Genomic DNA, 21,666 nt, shown 5'->3' on the forward strand with positions numbered 1-21,666 from the left:
ATTACTGATGAAACATCAAGAAGGCTCTTAACTGGGTTGTGAAATATTGTTGACTATTTTAAATTGCTCTGATTCTTTTTGCTTTTGCAACCCTCCTATTTGACAGCAGCAAGTGCTATAATGTGAATGCTTGTGTCCAGCCCCAAATTCTTATGTTGAAATCTTAACCCCCAAGGTGATGGTATCTGGAGATATTTTGGGGAGATTATTAAGTCATAAGGGTGGAATCCTCATGAAGGGGACTGTGCTCTTTCTTATAAAAGAGTCCCTAGAGAGTTTACTGCCCACTTCCCCAGGTGAAGATACAAGAGAAGTCAGCAGTCTGCAACCCAGAAGAGGGCCCCCATCAGAACCCCATCATGCTGGCACCTTGATCTTGGACTTCCAACCTTCAGAAATGTAAGAAATAAATATCTATTATTTATAAGCCACCCAGTGTCCATTTTTGTTTTGTTTTATTATAGCAGCCAGAAATAAATAAGACTGCAAAGTATTTCCAGTTTGCTTTAAAGTACAGAAATAGCTACAATATAACTCCAGTCTTCAAAACCGTGGAATAATGAATTTTAGTAATTATCTCATACTTAGAGTGGAAAGCCTCCTGAAAGTCCTTTCCTTTTTTTATTGTTTTATTGAAATATAGTTGATTTACAATGCTAATTTCTGCTGTATAGCAAAGTGATTCATTTAAACATTATGTATATACATATATATATACTCACACACACACATATATATATACACACAAACTTTTTAAAATATTCTTTTCCATTATTCTTTATTGTAGAATACTGAACATAGTTCTCTGTGCTACACAGTAGGACCTTGTTGTTCATCCATTGTGTATATAAAAACTTACATCTGGCAAACCCCAACCTCCCACTCCACCCCTTTCTCCCTTTGGCAATCACAAGTCTGTTCTCAATGTCCCTCTGTGAGTATGTTTCTGTTTCATAGATAGGTTCAATTGTGTCATATTTTAGATTCCACATATAAGTGATATCATATGGTGTTTGTCTTTCTGGACAAGTCTCTTCCTTTAAACCTAAAATTACATGTATTATCTTAAATCACCAAGTTCATAATATGTACTAATTATGATGACTAACATGGCCCATGACTTAAGAATAAGTATATATTATGAGGAATAAGAACTTTTTTGGCTCACACATATGCATGTTTATCATAAGCACCATGAACTGTCCTATTTCAAGCAATGTAATCATAAAGCAACATTATCACTGGAACTCCCACCACCCCTTTAAATCTACTCAGTGGAACTATGCCCTTCCTTGCACGTGCCTGTGAACTTATACTGATATGTGACTTGATTTCATTTTGCTTTTGGTAATTGAAATCCCTATGGGCATTTTTCCATTTCAGTTCCAAAATTAAACAAACTTGATTTTAAATTGAGATTTCTTCTCTCCCTCTAGCTGATTTCTTGTCATCTTACTGCCATCTCTGCTGTAAATAAAACTGCTTCACTCATTTAAGATTTTTTCTTTTTTTTTAAGCATCTCTTCTGTACTGGTCACTGTGCTAGGCAAACCAGACATGAATGGTTCCTTATTTCAAGGACCTTACAGTCTGGTCAGGGGAGAATGGTAATAAAGATTTAAATAGACAAGCATAAGTGAATAACTGTCACAAAATATACAAATGAAAGAAGCACATAAAAGCTGTGATTGACTTCTCTGCAGGGACAGCCAAAATTTGATGGTGGTCTCTGTAGACATTCCCATTCTGTCTTTCTGAAAAGAAGCACCTTTGTTTGCTCCCCATAGTATAACTAAAACTGGACTCTGAAACTTAACCAAGTTTTATAGAAGACTTAGTAATAGCCTGAGAACATCAGCTGGAATGAACACTCTTTAGCAATATTAGTGAGTCTTAGAACCCAAGGGACAAAAGCTACATGCAGAGTCCCTACACAGACTGAGGGTCAGTTCCCACCCACATGAAGCTGCTAGCATTTCTACATGGTACAAACTTAGGCCCAAATGCCCTTTGGACTAGAGTCCAGGGCATGGGATGCCCTGGGGTGACTAGCAGTAGGTCTGTCCTCTTCCTTCCAGGTATGTACTCCCACCATTGTGAACTGATCAAGACACATAAAACAACATGCATTACACATCCAAAACTGAGGTTATCAAGTCTTTAATGACACTAATCTTATAACTTAAGATAGCATATTAAAAAGCAACCAACAAAGGTTCAACAAAGTTTGGACTTTTTACTAAAAAAGGTCCATCTAGTCAAAGCTATAGTTTTTCCAGTAGTCATGCACGGATGTGAGAGTTGGACTATAAAGAAAGCTGAGTGCTGAAGAATTGATGGTTTTGAACTGTGGTGTTGGAGAAGACTCTTGAGAGTCCTTTGGACTGCAAGGAGATCCAACCAGTCCATCCTAAAGGAATTCAGTCCTGAATGTTCATTAGAAGGACTGATGCTGAAGCTGAAACTCCAATATTTGGCCACCTGATACAAAGAACTGACCCATTTGAAAAGACCCTGATGCTGGGAGAGATTGAAGGTGGAAGGAGAAGGGGACAACAGAGGATCAGATGGTTGAATGGCATCACCGACTCAACGGATGTGAGTTTGAGTAAACTCCGGGAGCTGGTGATATGGACAGGGAGGCCTGGTGTGCTGCAGTCCATGGGGTCGCAAAGACTCAGACTGAGCAACTGAACTGAACTGAAAGATATTTAAATATCAGGACTTTCCTGGCAGACCAGTGGTTAAGACTCTGAGCTTCTACTGCTGGGGGCATGGGTTTGATCCCTGCTCAGGGAACTAAGGTCCTGAATGCTGAGCACCAAAAAAAAAAAAAAAAAAAAATAAGATATTTAAGTATCTATGGTGAAGGGCAAAACTGCTTATAAAATTCTAAAACTACAATTTTCCTAGTCCAGATCCATCAGGTACCTGAGTAAACATGTTTGACTCTACACACAACTGAGCTACCTAAGGCCTGAACTCTTAAATTTTATTTCTGGGTTCTCACATCTAATCAGTGTCCATCTGCAATATTTTATAAAAGCCAGAGTGAAGAAACAAAAACATTTTAATCAAATAAAATTCAAACCCTTAACAGCTTCATGACAAATGTCGATTACTTAACCAATCCAGGGGTCAACTTCATTATCTATACATTATTAATATACTGCATGCTCAATAAGTTGTGAGACTGTTTAGCATATTATTTAAGTAAGAGTTAGTATTATTATTAGTTGTTTTAAAAGAATTTTATGAATCCAATTATAAGTGGCTTCATAAGTAGTGGGCTGCAATAAGGTAACAGAGAATTAAACTGGGGAAATCACCTAGGAACTGGTAAAATGATTTACTCATATTGAAGAAACTGTAAGTAGGAAACCCCATAGGCATGATGTCAGGTCCTAACTGTGATTCTGCTTAGGTTTGTAGGAAATGGCACTAAGGCTGATGTTATACACAGACACTCTCTTTTGTTATGGAGTCTTAGCTACTTTTTGTTATCGTATAGTAATATGCTCATCCTCTTATATTAATTGGGTTTCCCTGATAGCTCAAGAATCAGGGAAACCTGATAGGTAAAGAATCTGCCTGCAATGCAGGAGATTCCAGTTTGATTCCTGGGTCAGGAAGATCCACTGGAGAAGGGACAGGCTACCCACTCTAGTATTCTTGGGCTTCCCTGTGGCTCAGCTGGTAAAGAATCCGCCTGCAATGTGGGAGACCTGGGTTTGATCCCTGGGTTGGGAAGATCTCCTAAGAAGGGAACGGCTACCCACTCCAGTATTTTGGCCTAGAGAATTCCATGGACGTCCATGGGGCCCAAAGAGTCTGACATGACTGAGCGACTTTCACTTCACTTCCATTAGTAGACCAAAGACATGTTGGCATGTCTTTTAAAAGGTGGAGGAACTTTCACTTGCACACAAGTCTCAGATCTCAGGTCTGTCATAATTTTTCAAAGTTTCAGATTTGTGGGGGGTCAATTTTAGTGGATATAGAAAATTTCATGGATATAATTATTAATGTATAAATGATGGATTTTTAAAATATACATGTTGACAAGGAGAAGATTTCTTTATGTCAATCATATTATAGCTCCTTCCTCTTCCCTACCTTGTTTCCTCTGAGAAGCAGTCCACAGGCATCTGGGATGAAAATGTGTGACTGGGCGAGGGCTGCACAGCAATGGTAATGTGTTTAGTGCCACTGAGTTGTATAGTCAAAAATGACTGAAGTGGTAAATTGTTATTCTGTGCTGTGCTTAATCGCTCAGTTGTGTCCGACTCTTTGTGACCCCATGGACTTTAGCCCACCAGGCTCCTCTCTCTATGGGGTTCTCCAGCCAAGAATACTGGAGTGGACTGCTATGCCCTCTTTTAGAGATCATTAAGTATATTTTACCACAATTAAAAAAAAATTATAGACTACTGAGTACAGAAGTAATAGATTCTTATAGGAATATAATTGTGCTAAATAATTAAGCCCTTATTTATTTTTTTAATTTTTAGAATACTGAATTAATTTATGAGAGCTAAGGAAATGATAAAGTACAATCATCTCCCTCCCTTCTGTTTGTCTGCAACCAGTTCTCATCAGATACCCCTACCCTTTCTACAAGTCCAACCTCACAAGATTATCTCCTTTCTTTTTTCTTTTTTTTCTGTCTTTCTCTTTTTACACTTATTCCAAGTCTTTAAATTGCTGCACTCCTCAGGCTGAAACGGATGAATGAGACTTTAGACGACGGGTTCCTCTGAAGCTCTGTGAAATTCCTGATTGGTATATGTCGAAACAATCAAAACAGATTTAAATGTCAAGAGCTTTGCTCATCAACAGCTATGGGCAGCGTGGTAAGTTTACACTTTCGAATGTAAAGAAAAGTGTATGCTTTAGTGGAAAACTATGGATTGTCCAGATCCTAGAGGGTACCTTTTTGGGTTATTTCATTTTGATTCTATGGAAGCTATTTTGCAACTGTGTAAATATTAGCTGACAATGATGCAAAATAATTCTTGTTTTGCATGCACATTCTTTCCTCTCTGATAGACGTTGAGCTGAACTTTCTCTTTTCCCTTTCATAGAAAACTAGTTTTATATTTTTCTGCATATTCACTTCAGCATTCCTGATGTATAAATGTGTCTAAGCTTTGGATTCTCATCTAAATGAGTTGTAACATCTGCCTGGTTCTATCATCAGCTATGAATAAAATAACATCCTTAATAGAGGTATTAATGTATCATACAGGTATTAATGTATCATACAGTTTTACACCTGTATGACAATCATGATTTTAGTTTTCTTGAAAATTACTTGTTAATAAAGACAAATAGACATTTATTTGTTTTCCTTAAACATAAGGGAAAGAAACAATTTATTTTTTAAGTTTGTCATTTATCCAGTCCTATTAGAAGATTCACATCAGAAAGTTAATTCTATAATAAGGATTGTATTATTTTTTGAATCCTATATGTATAATAATGAACAGTTGTCTTAATTTATTTTGCTTCTAGAGCTCATTTGTTGCTAAAACTCCACAAGATTGTGCAAAATGAACCACAGAAAGAATTTTATTCTCTTTCTGTAGAAAAAAAGAATTCAACAGAAAATAAGCTACCTGGACAAAAAAAGTATGCAGATGTTGACAGCAGCTGGTTGACTAAAATTCAAACTATTTTCAATAAAATCTGATTAATATGTTAATTCTAAATAAAATATGATGGTCCTTTTTTCATCTAAACATTTACAGAAGGTACAAGTATTGTGAGCCCAGGTGTGCAGAGAGTAAGAGAACTTGGAGAGACATTTCAAAAATCACTGAATTTCAAAAAGCATGCATTAGTTTCTACAGTGTCTTTAATAAATACTCTCAGGATGGATTAAACATTTCCTTAAAAATGTAAAAAAAAAAAGAATCAAGTTACTACTAAATATGTTAAGAAGAAAAAAATCTGCAATATATATTTTTGCAGAAACAATTCAGAAATCTGTTTACGTGAGTATCTCAGAACATATTCAAAACCTGTTCAAGGCTTCTAAATACTTATAGCAAGTGTATACTTTTTACCATGCTACAGCAATCAAGATAGCTGGAGACACTGTGAACAGTAGATATTGAAGATAACCTACAGTAAGATTGATCATATAGCTGTGCTAAAGGGAAAACCCTCGCCAGGATCTTTCTCCCAGTTTCTCTAAGATAGGTGTGTTAGGGTTGTCCAAAGAAACAAAACCAGGAGGACCTATATGTAGATTTAGATATACATAAGCAAACATATACATATATCTTATGTATATCTATCTATGCATAGAGATTTGTTATAAGGAATTGGTATACATGATTATAGAGACTGACAAGTTCCAAGATCTACAGTTAGCAAGCTGGAGACCCAGAAAAGAAAGCTGCAGGACGGAGACTTAGGGAGAGTCAATGTTTCAGGCTGAGTCTGAAGGTGGGAAAAGACTGCTGTTCCAGCTTAAGGGCCCTAGTGGCTCAGATGTTGTTCTATTCAGGCTCTCAGATGACTAACTGAGACACACCCACATTAAGGAGGGCAAGGTCCTTTACTCACTCCTGCCAATTCAAATGTTAATCTCGTCAGAAACACCCTTAGGATGTCTGATCAACTGTCTGAACATCCAGTGGCCCAGTCAGTTTTACACAAAAAATTAAACATCACAGTAGGCGAGCAAAACTCAGAGCCTAAGAGATTCATGTTAATATATCTTCTATAACCATATGCTCCCCAATTCTGCCTCTCTATGTAAAAAGAGTCTAGAATATTGATTTGCATACATAGTTTTCTCACCCAGAGTTAACCTCTGAATATTCTAACATGCTTTGATGATCTGGGCTTCCCTCATAATTCAGTTCGTAAAGAATCTGCCTGAAATGCAGGAGACCCCGGTTTGATTCCTGGGACAGGAAGATCCACTGGAGAAGGGATAGGCCACTCCAGTATACTTGGGCTTCCTTTATGGCTCAATAGGTAAAGAATCCACCTGCAATGCGGAGACCTAGATTTGATCCCTGGATTGGGAAGATCCCCTGGAGAAGGGCATGGCTACGGCGGCTGCGCGGGCACAGGAGGGCCGAGAGGAGCTACTCCATGTTCAAGCTCAGGAGGGCGGCCATGAGGAGATACCCTTCATCCAAGGTAAGGAGCAGCGGCTGCGCTTTGCTGGAGCAGCCGTGAAGAGATACCCCACGTCCAAGGTAAGAGAAACCCAAGTAAGACGATAGGTGTTAAGAGAGGGCATCAGAGAGCAGACACACTGAAACCATAATCAGAGAAAATTAGTCAATCTGATCACACGGACCACCAAGTGAAGTGAAGTTGCTCAGTCATGTCTGACTGTTTGTGACCCCATGGACTGTAGCCTACCACTCTCCTCCATCCATGGGATTTTCCAGGCAAGAGTACTAGAGTGGATTGCCATTTCCTTCTCCAGAGGACCTTCCCGACCCAGGGATCGAACCTGGGTCTTCTGCACTGTAGGCAGATAGTTTACCATCTGAGCCACAAGGGACCACAGCCTTGTCTAACTCAATAAAACTAAGCCATGCCGTGTGGGGCTACCCAAGATGGGTGGGTCATGGTGGAGAGGTCAGACAGAATGTGGTCCACTGGAGAAGGGAATGGCAAACCACTTCAGTATTCTTGCCTTGAGAACCCCATGAACAGTATGAAAAGGCAAAATGATAGGATACTGAAAGAGGAACTACCCAGGTCAGTAGGTGCCCAATATGCTACTGGAGATCAGTGGAGAAATAACTCCAGAAAGAATGAAGGGATGGAGCCAAAGCAAAAACAATACCCAGTTGTGGATGTGACTGGTGATAGAAGCAAAGTCCAATGCTGTAAAGAGCAATATTGCATCACTTCAGTTCAGTCGCTAAGTCGTGTCCAACTCTTTGCGACCCCATGAACTGCACCATGCCAGACCTCCCTGTCCATCACCAACTCCCGGAGTTCACTCAAACTCACGTCCATTGAGTCGGTGATGCCATCCAGCCATCTCATCCTCTGTCATCCCCTTCTCCTCCTGCCCCCAATCCCTTTCAGCATCAGAGTCTTTTCTAATGAATCAACTCTTCGCATGAGGTGGCCAAAGTACTGGAGTTTCAGCTTTAGCATCATTCCTTCAAAAGAACACCCAGGGCTGATCTCCTTTAGAATGGACTGGTTGGATCTCCTTACAGTCCAAGGGATTCTCAAGAGCCTTCTCCAACACCACAGTCAAAAGCATCAATTCTTCGGTGCTCAGCTTTCTTCACAGTCCAACTTTCATATCCATACATGACACTGGAAAAACCACAGCCTTGACTAGACGGACCTTTGTTGGCAAAGTAACAGCAAAGTAATTTTGCCAACATTTTGGCCAAGTAATTTGCCAACACTTTGCCAACATTTTGGCAAAGTAATGGCAAAATATGCTATCTAGATTGGTCATAACTTTTCTTCCAAGGAGTAAGTGTCTTTTAATTTCATGGCATAGGAACCTGGAATGTTAGGTCCATGAATCAAGGCAAATTGGAACTGGTCAAACAGGAGATGGCAAGAGTGAACGCTGACATTCTAGGAATCAGTGAACTAAAATGGACTGGAATGGGGAATTTAACTCAGATGACCACTATACCTACTACTGTGGAATGGAGTAGCCATCATGGTCAACAAAAGAGTCCGAAATGCGGTACTTGGATGCAATCTCAAAAACAACAGAATGATCTCTCTAGGTTTCCAACACAAACCATTCAATATCATAGTAATCCAAGCCTATGCCCCAACCAGGAATGCTGAAGAACCTGAAGTTGAATGGTTCTATGAAGACCTACAAGACCTTTTAGAACTAACACCCCAAAAAGATGTCCTTTTCATTATAGGGGACTGGAATGCCAAAGTAGGAAGTCAAGAAACACCTGGGGTAACAGGCAAATTTCGGAGAAGGCAATGGCACCCCACTCCAGTACTCTTGCCTGGAAAATCCCATGGACGGAGGAGCCTGTTAGGCTGCAATCCATGGGATCGCTAAGAGTCGGACACGACTGTATTCTTGCCTTGAGAACCCCATGAACAGTATGAAAAGGCAAAATGATAGGATACTGAAGAGGAACTTCACTTTCACTTTTCAATTTCATTCATTGGAGAAGGAAATGGCAACCCACTCCAGTGTTTTTGCCTGGAGAATCCCAGGGACGGCGTAGCCTGGTGGGCTGCCGTCTATGGGGTCGCACAGAGTCGGACACAACTGAAGTGACTTAGCATCAGATCACATCAGATCAGTCGCTCAGTCGTGTCCGACTCTGTGTGACCCCATGAATCGCAGCACGCCAGGCCTCCCTGTCCATCACCAACTCCCGGAGTTCACTCAGACTCATGTCCATCGAGTTAGTGATGCCATCCAGCCATCTCATCCTCTGTCATCCCCTTCTCCTCCTGCCCCCAATCCCTCCCAGCATCAGAGTCTTTTCCAATGAGTCAACTATTCGCATGAGGTGGCCAAAGTACTGGAGTTTCAGCTTTAGCATCATTCCTTCCAATGAACAGGCAAATTTGGCCTTGGAATATGGAATGAAGCAGGGAAAAGACTAATAGAGTTTTGCCAAGAGAACGCACTGGTCATAGCAAATACCCTCTTTCAACAACACAAGAATAGACTCTACACATGGACATCAGCAGATGGTCAACACCGAAATCAGACTGATTATATTCTTTGCAGCCAAAGATGGAGAAGCTCTATACAGTCAGCAAAAATAAGACCAGGAGCTGACTGTGGATCAAATCATGAAATCCTTATTGCCAAGTTCAGACTTAAATTGAAGAAAGTAGGGAAAACCACTAGACCATTCAGGTATGACCTAAATCAAATCCCTTATGATTATACAGTGGAAGTGAGAAATAGATTTAAGGGCCTAGATCTGTTAGATAGAGTGCCTGATGAACTATGGACGGAGGTTCATGACATTGTACAGGAGACAGGGATCAAGACCATCCCCATGGAAAAGGAATGCAAAAAAGCAAAATGGCTGTCTGGGAGGCCTTACAAATAGCTGTGAAAAGAAGAGAAGCAAAAAGCAAAGGAGAAAAGGAAAGATATAAGCATCTGAATACAGAGTTCCAAAGAATAGCAAGGAGAGATAAGAAAGCCTTTCTCACCGACCAATGCAAAGAAATAGAGGAAAACAACAGAATGGGAAAGACTAGAGATCTCTTCAAGAAAATTAGAGATACCAAGGGGACATTTCATGCAAAGATGGGCTCGATAAAGAAATGGTATGGACCTAAAAGAAGCAGAAGATATTAAGAAGAGGTGCAAGAATACACTGAGGAACTGTACAAAAAAGATCTTCAAAACCAAGATAATCATGATGGTGTGATCACTCACCCAGAGCCAGACATCCTGGAATGTGAAGTCAGGTGGGCCTTAGGAAGCATCACTATGAACAAAGCTAGTGGAGGTGATGGAATGCCAGTTGAGCTATTTCAAATCCTAAAAGATGATGCTGTGAAAGCGCTGCACTCAGTATGCCAGCAAATTTGGAAAACTGGGCAGTGCCCACAGGACTGGAAAAGGTCAGTTTTCATTCCAATCCCAAAGAAAGGCAATGCCAAAGAATGCTCAAACTACCGCACAATTGCACTCATCTCACACGCTAGTAAAGTAATGCTCAAAATTCTCCAAGCCAGGCTTCAGCAATATGTGAACTGTGAACTTCCAGTTGTTCAAGCTGGTTTTAGAAAAGGCAGAGGAACCAGAGATCAAATTGCCACCATCCGATGGATCATGGAAAAAGCAAGAGAGTTCCAGAAAAACATCTACTTCTGCTTTACTGACTATGTGAAAGCCTTTGACTGTGTGGATCACAATAAACTGTGGAAAATTCTTCAAGAGCTGGGAATACCAGACCACCTGACCTGCCTCTTGAGAAACTTATGCAGGTCAGGAAGCAACAGTTGTAACTGGACATGGAACAACAGACTGATTCCAAATAGGAAAAGGAGGACGTCAAGGCTGTATATTGTCACCCTGCTTATTTAACTTCTATGCAGAGTACATCATGAGAAACGCTGGGCTGGAAGAAGCACAAGCTGGAATCAAGATTGCTGGGAGAAATATCAATAACCTCAGATATGCAGATGACACCACCCTATGGCAGAAAGTGAAGAGGAACTAAAAAGCGTCTTGATGAAAGTGAAAGAGGAGAGTGAAAAAGTTGGCTTAAAGCTCAACATTCAGAAAACGAAGATCATGGCATCTGGTCCCATCACTTCATGGGAAATAGCTGGGGAAACAGTGGAAACAGTGTCAGACTTTATTTTTTTGGGCTCCAAAATCACTGCAGATGGTGACTGCAGCCATGAAATTAAAAGACGCTTACTCCTTGGAAGGAAATTTATGACCAATCTTGATAGCATATTCAAAAGCAGAGACATTACTTTGCCAACAAAGGTCCGTCTAGTCAAGGCTATGGTTTTCCAGTGGTCATGTATGAATGTGAGAGTTGGACTGTGAAGAAAGCTGAGCGTGAAGAATTGATGCTTTTGAACTGTGGTGTTGGAGAAGACTCTTGAGAGTCCCTTGGACTGCAAGGAGATACAACCAGTCCATCCTAAAGGAGATCAGTCCTGGGTGTTCATTGGAAGGACTTATGCTAAAGGTGAAACTCCGATACTTTGGCCACCTCATGCGAAGAGTTGACTCACTGGAAAAGACTCCTGCTGGGAGGGATTGAGGGCAGGAGGAGAAGGGGAGGACAGAGGATGAGATGGCTGGATGGCATCACCAACTCAATGGACATGAATTTGAGTAAACTCCGGGAGTTGGTGATGGACAGGGAGGCCTGCTGCTGCTGCTGCTAAGTCACTTCAGTTGTGTCTGACTCTGTGTGACCCCACAGAGGGCAGCTGTGCTGCAATTCATGGGATCGCAGAGTTGGACACGACTGAGCAACTGAACTGAAGTGACCCACTCAAATATTCTAGCCTGGAGCATTCCATGGACTGTATAGTCCAAAGGGTTGCAAAGAATCGGACATGACTGAGCGACTTTCACTTTGATGATCTGAGCTTGGAAGTCAGGTTGGATCAATTGGTGTGTATATACATTTGATTTGGAATGTAGAAGGTAATGTTTGCCTTCCAGTTAGTCCAGAGTCTCCAGAATCTCTTTTTTCAATCATTCTAGAAAATGCTGATAAATAAAATAGTGCTGAAGCTGAAAAATAACATAAAAAGACTAAAAAATATATATTTCCTCATATAAATAAAGAATTGGGCCAAAAAATATGATGTATTGAGATAAAAAAGAAATAGAATCAAAACTTATATTTTATATAATGTTATAGGTAGCATTCTAGGAACTTTTCATAAATTCATTTCTTGATTCTCATAATAACTCTATTTAGTAGGCTTTGTCATCTCTGGTTCATGGAGAAATAAGGTTATGAGAAGTATAGTTGAAATTGGTACTCTGGGCTGTTTGATTTCAAAAACACCACATTCTTCCCACTTCATCACATAGCCTTTTGCTTCTCTTTTACTTCTCTTTCCTTTTTCAAAATATCAAATATGGAAGTCATGTAAAAGATGAATATTAGTGTGTTTAATTTTTTTCTATTTCAAAATCATGCAAAGTATTCTTTAATTGGCAAAATATAACATATGAATGGATATCACCTTTAGAGTAAGTGTGTACGTATGTATATTCTAAACTTGGTAAGCTTGGGTGTTGTAAATAGAACTTGGCTACCGTTAGATAACTGGTGAAATTGAGATTCTTGACTTAAAAATTGAGGAGCAGAACTTGTATCCATGGTGATCCCACAAATGTGCCAACACCTGGCAAAGCACATTCGGAAACATCTTGTCAGCTTCCTTTAGAGACACATATAAAAAAGAGGAACAGGATAATGAAAAATCCATTGGGAAGAAACGCATGAGTAACAGAAAATTAAGAAAATACAAGTAAACACATTTGCTCCCCATGTGCAGGTCATTGTGGAAGCAAAGATGAACAAAATATGGTCTTTGTCTTAATGTCTCTATAGAGAGAGATAAGGATGTACAGAAATCACAATACACATTTTTTTTTCCTGTGTTGTTTTTAAAAAAAATTTTTTTTAAATTCACAATACACATTAAAAGTGGTGACTTTTGTCAATTAAAACACAAAGTGACAAGGTGCATTGAGGGGAAGAATTTGGATGACGGCTTGAATGAATGGCAGTATTTCTGAGGAGCATTGATAGTTAAGGGCAGTGAGAAATAAGGTGTTTAACTGCCCTGAGGTGGAGGTCAGTCAGTAAGGAATGTCACATGATATGGCTGCTCCCAGACCACCACCCCATCCCCTGACTGGCATGGTTTAGAGCTTGAAGTAATTTAGTCTGTATGCGCCACTGACCTTCATACAGATAATTCAAAGGGATATATTTCAGTCATTATTCCATCTGATATGTTAGATGAAATTGGGACTGTTAATCACTTTCTGCATCTAGAAAGGCTTCCTTCCTTTGGCTGTTTTTACTCCTTGGCATCTGAAAATTGTTATCTGTAGAGCTGCCCTTAAATTATATGCCCATCACATGTCTTCCCTGAGCTCCCAATGTAACCACTAAGAGCTTCAACAGGCAAATGAAAATAATCATACCTGAAAGAGAAGTTTCCCTCCCTCCTCCATTGTAAGCCTGGGATCATTTTGGTGTTCTTTTTCAAAGCAAACTACATGATCATCCAACTATTCGCCAAGTTAGAAATTCAGGAATCATCCTCAATACCTGTCTCTTCTGAACACCACCATATCCAATGCATCCAGACTAAGGGTGACATTTTTTCCAAGTCTATCTCAAATTCTTACCTTCTCTCTCTCTCCTTCACTATTCCTTAGGCACACTGGCTTGTCTTGCTGTTTAGAACCTACACTGCCTCTTTCTGCCTTGAAGATTTTGCATGTACAGTATGTATCATTTGGCATTTCTATCCTACCCACCCCACACTTACAAACCATTTATTTTCAGACCAAATCTCAAATACAACTTTGTTGATAATGATGTTGATAATTCTTACAGATTAGATCTTTTTTCTCCAGCAGATCTCATAACTCCCATAGTTTTCTTTTGTATTAATTATTACAATTGTACTATACAGGTCAAAGGGACAAACTTATCTATCTGATTTGAACTGCTATATTTTGTTCTTCAAATTTTTATTAAAATAATTCCAGGTATATTTGGTTTGTATTACTAATAGAGACCTACTGAACTTTCCCTTAGAAAATGTCTCCAAGCCATCTTCATATAGTGATTTACATGGAAAATCTTACCATACTAAATATTAGAAGTTACAGAATATGATAGACTTAATTCTGTCATTTGTTTCTATTTACTATATATATATGTATACATACATATATACGGGTATAGAACATTTTATAATTCTATGGCAAGTGTATCACTGAGATATTTTTCCAAGCCAGAGAGAAAAAGAGACAGAAAGGAAGAGAGATTGAGAGAGAGACAGAATGAATGGGGTGGAGGGAAGAAGAAAGAAGAAGAAGAAACAGCTGGACTCAAATGGAAAACAACTGTTTTCCACATGTAGTTTAACAAATAAATATTTCATAAGGCCTTAAAATGTGCCCTGACTTTATTAAGCACAATATAAGGCACATTTCATTACTTGGTCCTTAAAATTAATTTCTTTACATATAAATCTAGCAAAAATAAGGAGGCCATATGACATATGTATGTCATGAGCAGGTGGATTAGTTGTTTTCTGATTGTGAATAAATACCCTTGACTACATCAGTGTTCCACACTGACCTCCAGATTGGGCAGCTAGAGGTATGTCAGACAGGTCACTGACTCTGGAACAGAGTATCTGGTAAATAGTAAAGCCTGTCTTCCAGTAGACTGGTGGAAGTCGTGAAATCCCCACATGTGACCTGCTTTATGATGCTCGAATTCAATCCTGGTTCAGATTATAGGAGATACTGCAATGCCAGTAGCTTTTCACTGGGCTCCAAAATCCCCTTGCTCTGTCTGGTTCTGGTCTAGTATGTACAAGGGGATTCAACCTATATCTTTATAAAGCAAAATGAAAGGGGTTTGACTCTCCCAATATGAAGGAGAATTTATCCCATGCTTCTTTAACAGCATTATGGGATGCTCAAATGGAGCATTCGTAACCTTTTTTAAAGCACCTACTTATTAGAAATACTCTGGTCAAGTAGGAAATAAGGGGCTTTCATCTTCCTTTCCTCCACCTTCTTGTTCTGGAGATAAGACACACCTAACCCAGCAGTCTTGCAGACCTTTTGATGCAGGAATGCGTGCATCGGTGCAGGTGGCCCTCTGAGAGAAACGTGGGAGGCCTGCTTCACTAGCTGTGAACGAGGACAACTGTACGAGGCAAATGCTGAAATCACATCCCAGACTAATTTTAGGCTTTACTAAACTCATGAAAGAAACAGTGGCAATGTTCTTTGCTTCTCATTATATCGAATGCTTTCCTTTAACAAGGATGGCAAAGGATCACCTTTCCCTTTGTATGGACCTGGAAGATTCAAAAGGGATCCTGCCCTGTCTGAGAGGTTACAGATTACAGATTCTAACAAAAAGCCAGCCCAGACCTCTTGATGCCAGTTCAGAAAAAGCAAAAGCAATTGTGAGACACTGAAAAAGATACTGCCGTTCACAATATGAGATTTTTATGAGGAATTAGAGCAAATATCTCAGTCTGAAACAAAGTTAGTCTGAGAGATCATTACTGATATACTATATAGGACATGAAAACCAGAATCAGTTCAGTTCAGTCGCTCAGTCATGTCAGACTCTTGGCGATCCCATGAACTCCCGCATGCCAGGCCTCCCTGTCTATCACCAACTCCCAGAGTTTACCCAAACTCATGTCCATTGAGTCGGTGATGCCATCTAACCATCTCATTCTCTGTTTTCCCCTTCTCCTCCTGCCTTCAGTCTTTCCCAACATCAGGGTCTTAGCCAGAGTTGTTTTCTAAAGTGCAATGGAAACAGTTGATACCATATTGGATACAAAGTAGAAGATATCAGTAAGAAATTTTCAAAGAGCGTAGGAAAAAGAATAAAGAGGTGAAAATAATAGAAGAAAAATTAGGATACAGATCCAGAGAATGAGGTATGCATATATTAGAAGGCACAGCAATGACCCTGGTGGCTCAGTGGTAAAGAATTTGCCTGCCTATGCAGGTGACACAAGAGACATGGATTCAATCTTTGGGTCAGGAGATTCCCCTGGAGAAAGGTATGGCTACCCAGTCCAGTAGTCTTGCTGGGAAAACGCATGGACAGAGGAGCATGGAGGGCTACAGTCCATGGGATCACGAAGAGTTGGACACAACTTGGTGGCTAAACAACAACAGCAATGAAGGACAGAGTGGACAAAGTGGCAGTTTCCATTTAACACAAAAGAAAATGACCGCTCTGAGTTGAAAAAACATTTTAGTATTTAGATTTATGTGGTTTGTAACGTTAACAAAACCCCAGAACTTAACATACTTTGTGAAGTTTTAGAATTTCAAAGGTGAATTTACAGTCCCACAGTATCCACACTGGGTGGCAGTCTACAAAGCAAATAAATAAATAAAACTAGCAATCACTCTACAGCACGGAGAAGGCAATGGCACCCCACTCCAGTACTCTTGCCTGGAAAATCCCATGGATGGAGGGGCCTGGTAGGCTGCAGTCCATGGGGTCGCTAAGAGTCGGACACGACTGAGCGACTTCACTTTCACTTTTCACTTTCATGCATTGGAGAAGGAAATGGCAACACACTCCAGTGTTCTTGCCTGGAGAATCCCAGGGATGGGGGAGCCTGGTGGGCTGCCGTCTCTGGGGTCGCACAGAGTCGGACACGACTGAAGTGACTTAGCAGCAGCAGCAACTCTACAGCATGAAGTACTAAAAAGTTGGTGGAAAAGTATTGTCACCATTTTGAGATGTTATTTTGATGCTAGAAGTATATAACTACGTGGATAACTTTCTGTTCTTTATTTTTGCTTACTTTTGCCTTCTTGATCTGTTAACATACACTATGTTCAAATTCTTAGACTTTTAAGAATTCTTTTATGTATTTTTGTGTGTCCAATACTCTGCTTTTTTTTTTTTTTCATAGCAGATATATTCAGGTATATTTTCCATACAATAAAATTCAGCTATTTTAAGTATCCATTTTGTTGAGTTTTGGTGAACTAGTGCCTTTTGCTGACATTGGATGGTCCTCTCACTTAATGTTGATGTTCTGTACTCCAGCGGAGTCACGGTAGGCAGAGCTTAAAGTGAATGTTAGGAGTTTTCAGTTGTCTCACTTCTGGTTCTCCGTCCTCAGCAAAATAACAAGAGTAACTGTACCATTTGCAGGAGTGCAGCCACTGAGGATGGGCCAGCATGCTGTAGTGAGGTGAATAACACCAATAACAACCATAATGTATACATAATCAGGAAAGTAATTGTGTGTGTGTGTGATAAAGAAAGAGAAAGAGAGAGAGAACCAGAGAGGGATTTTACCCATCATCTTACTGAAATTTGTCTCTCATGAGTTAAGAATGTGTTTTGGAACTTTACATATAATATTCTTAGATTAATTATAACTTGCATCAGTGATCTTAGCAGCCACTCTGTTTGTCATCGTTTAAAAAAAAAGGGGATCACAAGCTTGTGATTTTGCTACAATTTGAACAAATTAAACTGTCTAAGGAATTCCCTAGGAGTCTAGCAGTTGGGACTCCTTGTTTCCACTCCAGATGGCACAGGTTCCATCCCTTGTTGGGAAATTAAGATCCTGCAAGTTGCTGGGTGCAGCCAAAAAATAAAAAAATGTCTAAGCTCAAAACACTTCGATTGCAACCTTGCGAGACCTTAAGCAGACTCAGTTAAGACAAGCCTGGACACTTGTGCAGTAATAAATGTATGCTGCTGTAAGCTATGAGGTTTGTGGTACTTTATTACTAAGCAATAGATAACTAATACAGTGGACATCATATTTTGTTCCTGCGTTTAGTGAAGATGTTGCTTTTTTGTTTGTGTGTGCGTGCTTAGTCGTGTTCAACTTTTTGCAACCTCATGGATGGCAGCCCGCCGGACTCTTCTGTCCCTGAAAATTTTCCAGGCAGGGATACTGGCGTGGGTTGCCATTTCCTACTCCAGGGGATCTTCCTGACCCAGGGATTGAACCCATGTCTCCTGCATCTCCTGTACTGGGAGGTGGATTCTTAACCACTGAGCCACCTGGGAGGTCCCAGAAAAGTCCCCCTCGTTCTCCTATTAATAAGAGTAATAGATTTAGACTGACGTTATGTCAAACAATGTATAACACAGAAAGGATGTATTTTCAAAAATTGAAATAAAAAAGGAAATGAAAATTGGAACACAAACCCCCAAGATATAATGTTAATGAAAGAAAGACAGATGTTTAGGATAGAGCTGGACTCTTTTATCACTTCCATTATTCCTGCTTTGTTTTTGAATTAACTCAGAGGGTTCTGAGAGCCTTTACCAATATGGAGTCTATAATTTCACTGAAACTATATTTTGTGGATTTTTGGGGGGGGAGGGTTTGTTTTCAGGTGGGAAGTGGAAATATATTGACTTACTACAGATACATGCTTACAGGACATGCTGACATCTTTTAGATGCTACCTCCATTGTTTACTGTGAAAGATCATGAAATGATTTCTCCTTTAGAATTTCAGGTCATGGGCCTCTTTTTGCTGAAGCTTTGGACCTCAGAGTTCTACTCCATATGTGTTATTTTCAAAAATTTTGAGTAAAGTGTAAATGGACATTACTTATTTTTTCACCTGCTATTTGCTTAAAACATCTCTAATTTATTAAAAGAAAAAAACCAGAAAACAGTATATTTATGCTGCCTCATGAGATAGTGCATTTTCTCTAAGTGAAAATGTTTAATATGAGTGTGGATAATGAATGATCAATAATATTTTAAATCAGTTTCAGCAAAAAGAATTAGCTTAATCTAGGTGATAAGGAAAGTCCCTTTCAATTTGAGTTATATGTTATATATATTGAGTTATATATATTGAGTTATATATATATATATTATATATACAATGAATGAATATACAATTTCAATTTTGTTATATGTTAAAAAATAATTTTAAATTTAAGTTTAGCTCAAATAGATGGTTTAAGGCAATGTTTTTTAACTTTTTGTGTTATTTAAAAAATTTTATTGTGAAGATTGGTTTTCTTTGAGAATATTAACTACAGATAGGGTCACCCTAATAACGGAAAAAAATTTTAAATGTTGCAAATTAGAACCCAGTGAACAGCTGTATTTTGATTGCAGTAACAATGAACAAGATTAGGCCTGGCTTGGTATTTGACATCACAAATGCTACTCTGACACCTAGTGGTTGGTTCTGATATTTTCCTAAAAGAAATCTTAAAAAAATTTTTAAGTCTTTGTAAAATAATATATGAAATATGTACTATTTAAAGTATAAGATATCTACTTTATTCGTATTTAGGATAAAATGATTCTGGGAATGATTCAATTTATATTTTTTGTGTTGTATCTTGGTAAGAACATAGTATCTAAAATGTTTTTATTGAACAACATCAAACTGGTACAATTTAAAATTCTTAGCTCAAATGTTCCTTTACAAGATGCCTCTTGCAAACTATTCTTATTTGAAAGATTAAAATAGAAACTCTCATATTATTAAAAAATAACTTTTAGAGATTGATAAAATCATTTCCTATAATGACATAAAAATGAACAAGTGTTAATTTGATTTAACCTAATGATGAAACTGGTGAAATGTAACAACTAGTTCAAGGGAAAAGTAGAAAAATGACACATTTATAGTTAAATGACTGGGCAAATGGACTGTGTAAAAGTGGCTTCTTCTATAAAAGTAGCTTCTTCTATAGTGGAGTAAGGAAGTCAGTAGATCTTTCAGACAGAATTTGCATGACTACAGATAATAACCATCTTGCATTGCTATCAGCTATCTGCATTTTACAGAGTAGAGAATAGCCTTCATAGAACCAGATCAGATAATCATTATATAAGAGAGCTATAGATATTTTGTCTGCCATTAAAAAATTTTTTTTTCCTGCACATTAAACAAGTTCTGTCTCTGCTTTGTGTATTTCCCTATATATAAGACTATTGCAATATGTATTGTTTAAATATAGGTTCATGATTTGAAACTAGAGTAAGTAACGAGGCACAAATAATAAGTACTGCCAGGCCTCCATATCTACGGGTTCTGCATCTGCATCTATACATGAAACCAACCTGGGCCTACTTCAAACCAACTTAAAATCTCTGGAGGTGGAATCTGGACACTGATGCTTTAAAAAAATTACCCAGATGATTTTAAGGTGCATCCAGTATTGAGAACCATTCCTTTGACAGTTATCAGATAGCTTAGTTATGATCCTTACAGATTCTAGTTCCATCTCATTAGAAAAATCATTCTTATTATGAGATGTGGGATGTGGCTTGATGTTTTAGATATTCAAATTATTAGAATCCATACTCCTTAAGGAAACTCCTGACTATCGTTTAATTTGTCATGCACCATGCCTATAGTTAATAAAACACTTTGATCCTGTTGCATGAAAACAAATTTAGTCCTCTTTGAGAACATTTCGATCTGAGATTAACAAACTGACGTTTATTCCTTCAGATGAATCTCATGAACTTGATTATTACAAAGACGACTTGGAGTGGAGCCCAAAAGGCCTTACTTCCCAGGTGGCGACATCCCTACATGACCTCGCACCCTGTGTACTGCTTTCTACACTACCATGTTGTGGTTTATTATGGTTAAGAAACAAAATGCTTGCAAAGTAAAATCAAGTACTTTTAACCAGTGCTTCATAAACAGTTAAGTGCTACTATTTTCACCCTTCTATTTCCATAAACACTACCTTTTATTGGAGGGCTTCTCCCTAATTCAAATGTTTTCATTGCAGTGTTATCAATTCTCCAGGACACAGTCTGTGTTTCTGCTCCCAGACGAGGCTCTCCCAGGCAATATCCCTCAGTTTAAGCCTTTCCCATTTGCTTCTCTAGCTTGGCTTCCAAATTTTTTATTTGATTTCCCAAATGTACAGAGCAGTGAACCAACTGTGCACATCCATCTGTTAATTGATAAACAGACATAGAAGAGTATTACATACCGTGCCTTTGCCCCTTCAAAATAAAGTACGTTGTAAAGTTTTCCTTTTAAACTCGAATCATCTGTCCTTTTGAGTTTTCCTTTATTACCTATTTCTTTAAGCTTCAAAGGCTGACTAAAATCATTTTTTAAAAAAATGTGGTAAAATAGCATGACATCTACCAGAATCTTGTGATTCCTCATAAAGAAAAAAATGTATTTGTACTTGTACTCATGGGCTTCCCTGGTGGCTCAGAGGTAAAGAATCCACCTGCCAATGCAGGAGACACAGGTCTGACTCCTGGGTCAGGAAGATCCCTTGGAGGAGGAAATGGCAAACCACTTCAGTATTCTTAACTAGGAAATCTCATGGACAGAGGAGCCTTCTGGGCTACAGTCCATGGGGTTGCAAAGAGTCAGTGAGACGTGACTGAACAGCAACAACAACTTGTATTCACATCTGTGTGTGGGTATTCTTTTTTAACCACACAAAGGGA

The 21,666-nt window shown here is 38.9% G+C and overlaps 2 long non-coding RNA genes across 2 annotated transcripts; both read left to right on the forward strand.

Moving 5' to 3' along the window:
- Positions 1-235: 235 nt before the first annotated feature.
- Positions 236-5,753, forward strand: LOC112586473. Its single transcript, XR_003110913.2, has 3 exons — positions 236-399; positions 4,694-4,853; positions 5,515-5,753. It is a non-coding gene; the product is annotated as an uncharacterized LOC112586473 (long non-coding RNA).
- A 13,774-nt stretch (positions 5,754-19,527) lies between these two features.
- On the forward strand, positions 19,528-21,242 carry LOC112586474. Its single transcript, XR_003110914.3, has 2 exons — positions 19,528-20,895; positions 20,985-21,242. It is a non-coding gene; the product is annotated as an uncharacterized LOC112586474 (long non-coding RNA).
- Positions 21,243-21,666: the final 424 nt, after the last annotated feature.

Source organism: Bubalus bubalis, chromosome 8, assembly GCF_019923935.1.
Source record: "Bubalus bubalis isolate 160015118507 breed Murrah chromosome 8, NDDB_SH_1, whole genome shotgun sequence".
In the NCBI taxonomy this organism is placed as follows: Eukaryota; Metazoa; Chordata; class Mammalia; order Artiodactyla; family Bovidae; genus Bubalus; species Bubalus bubalis.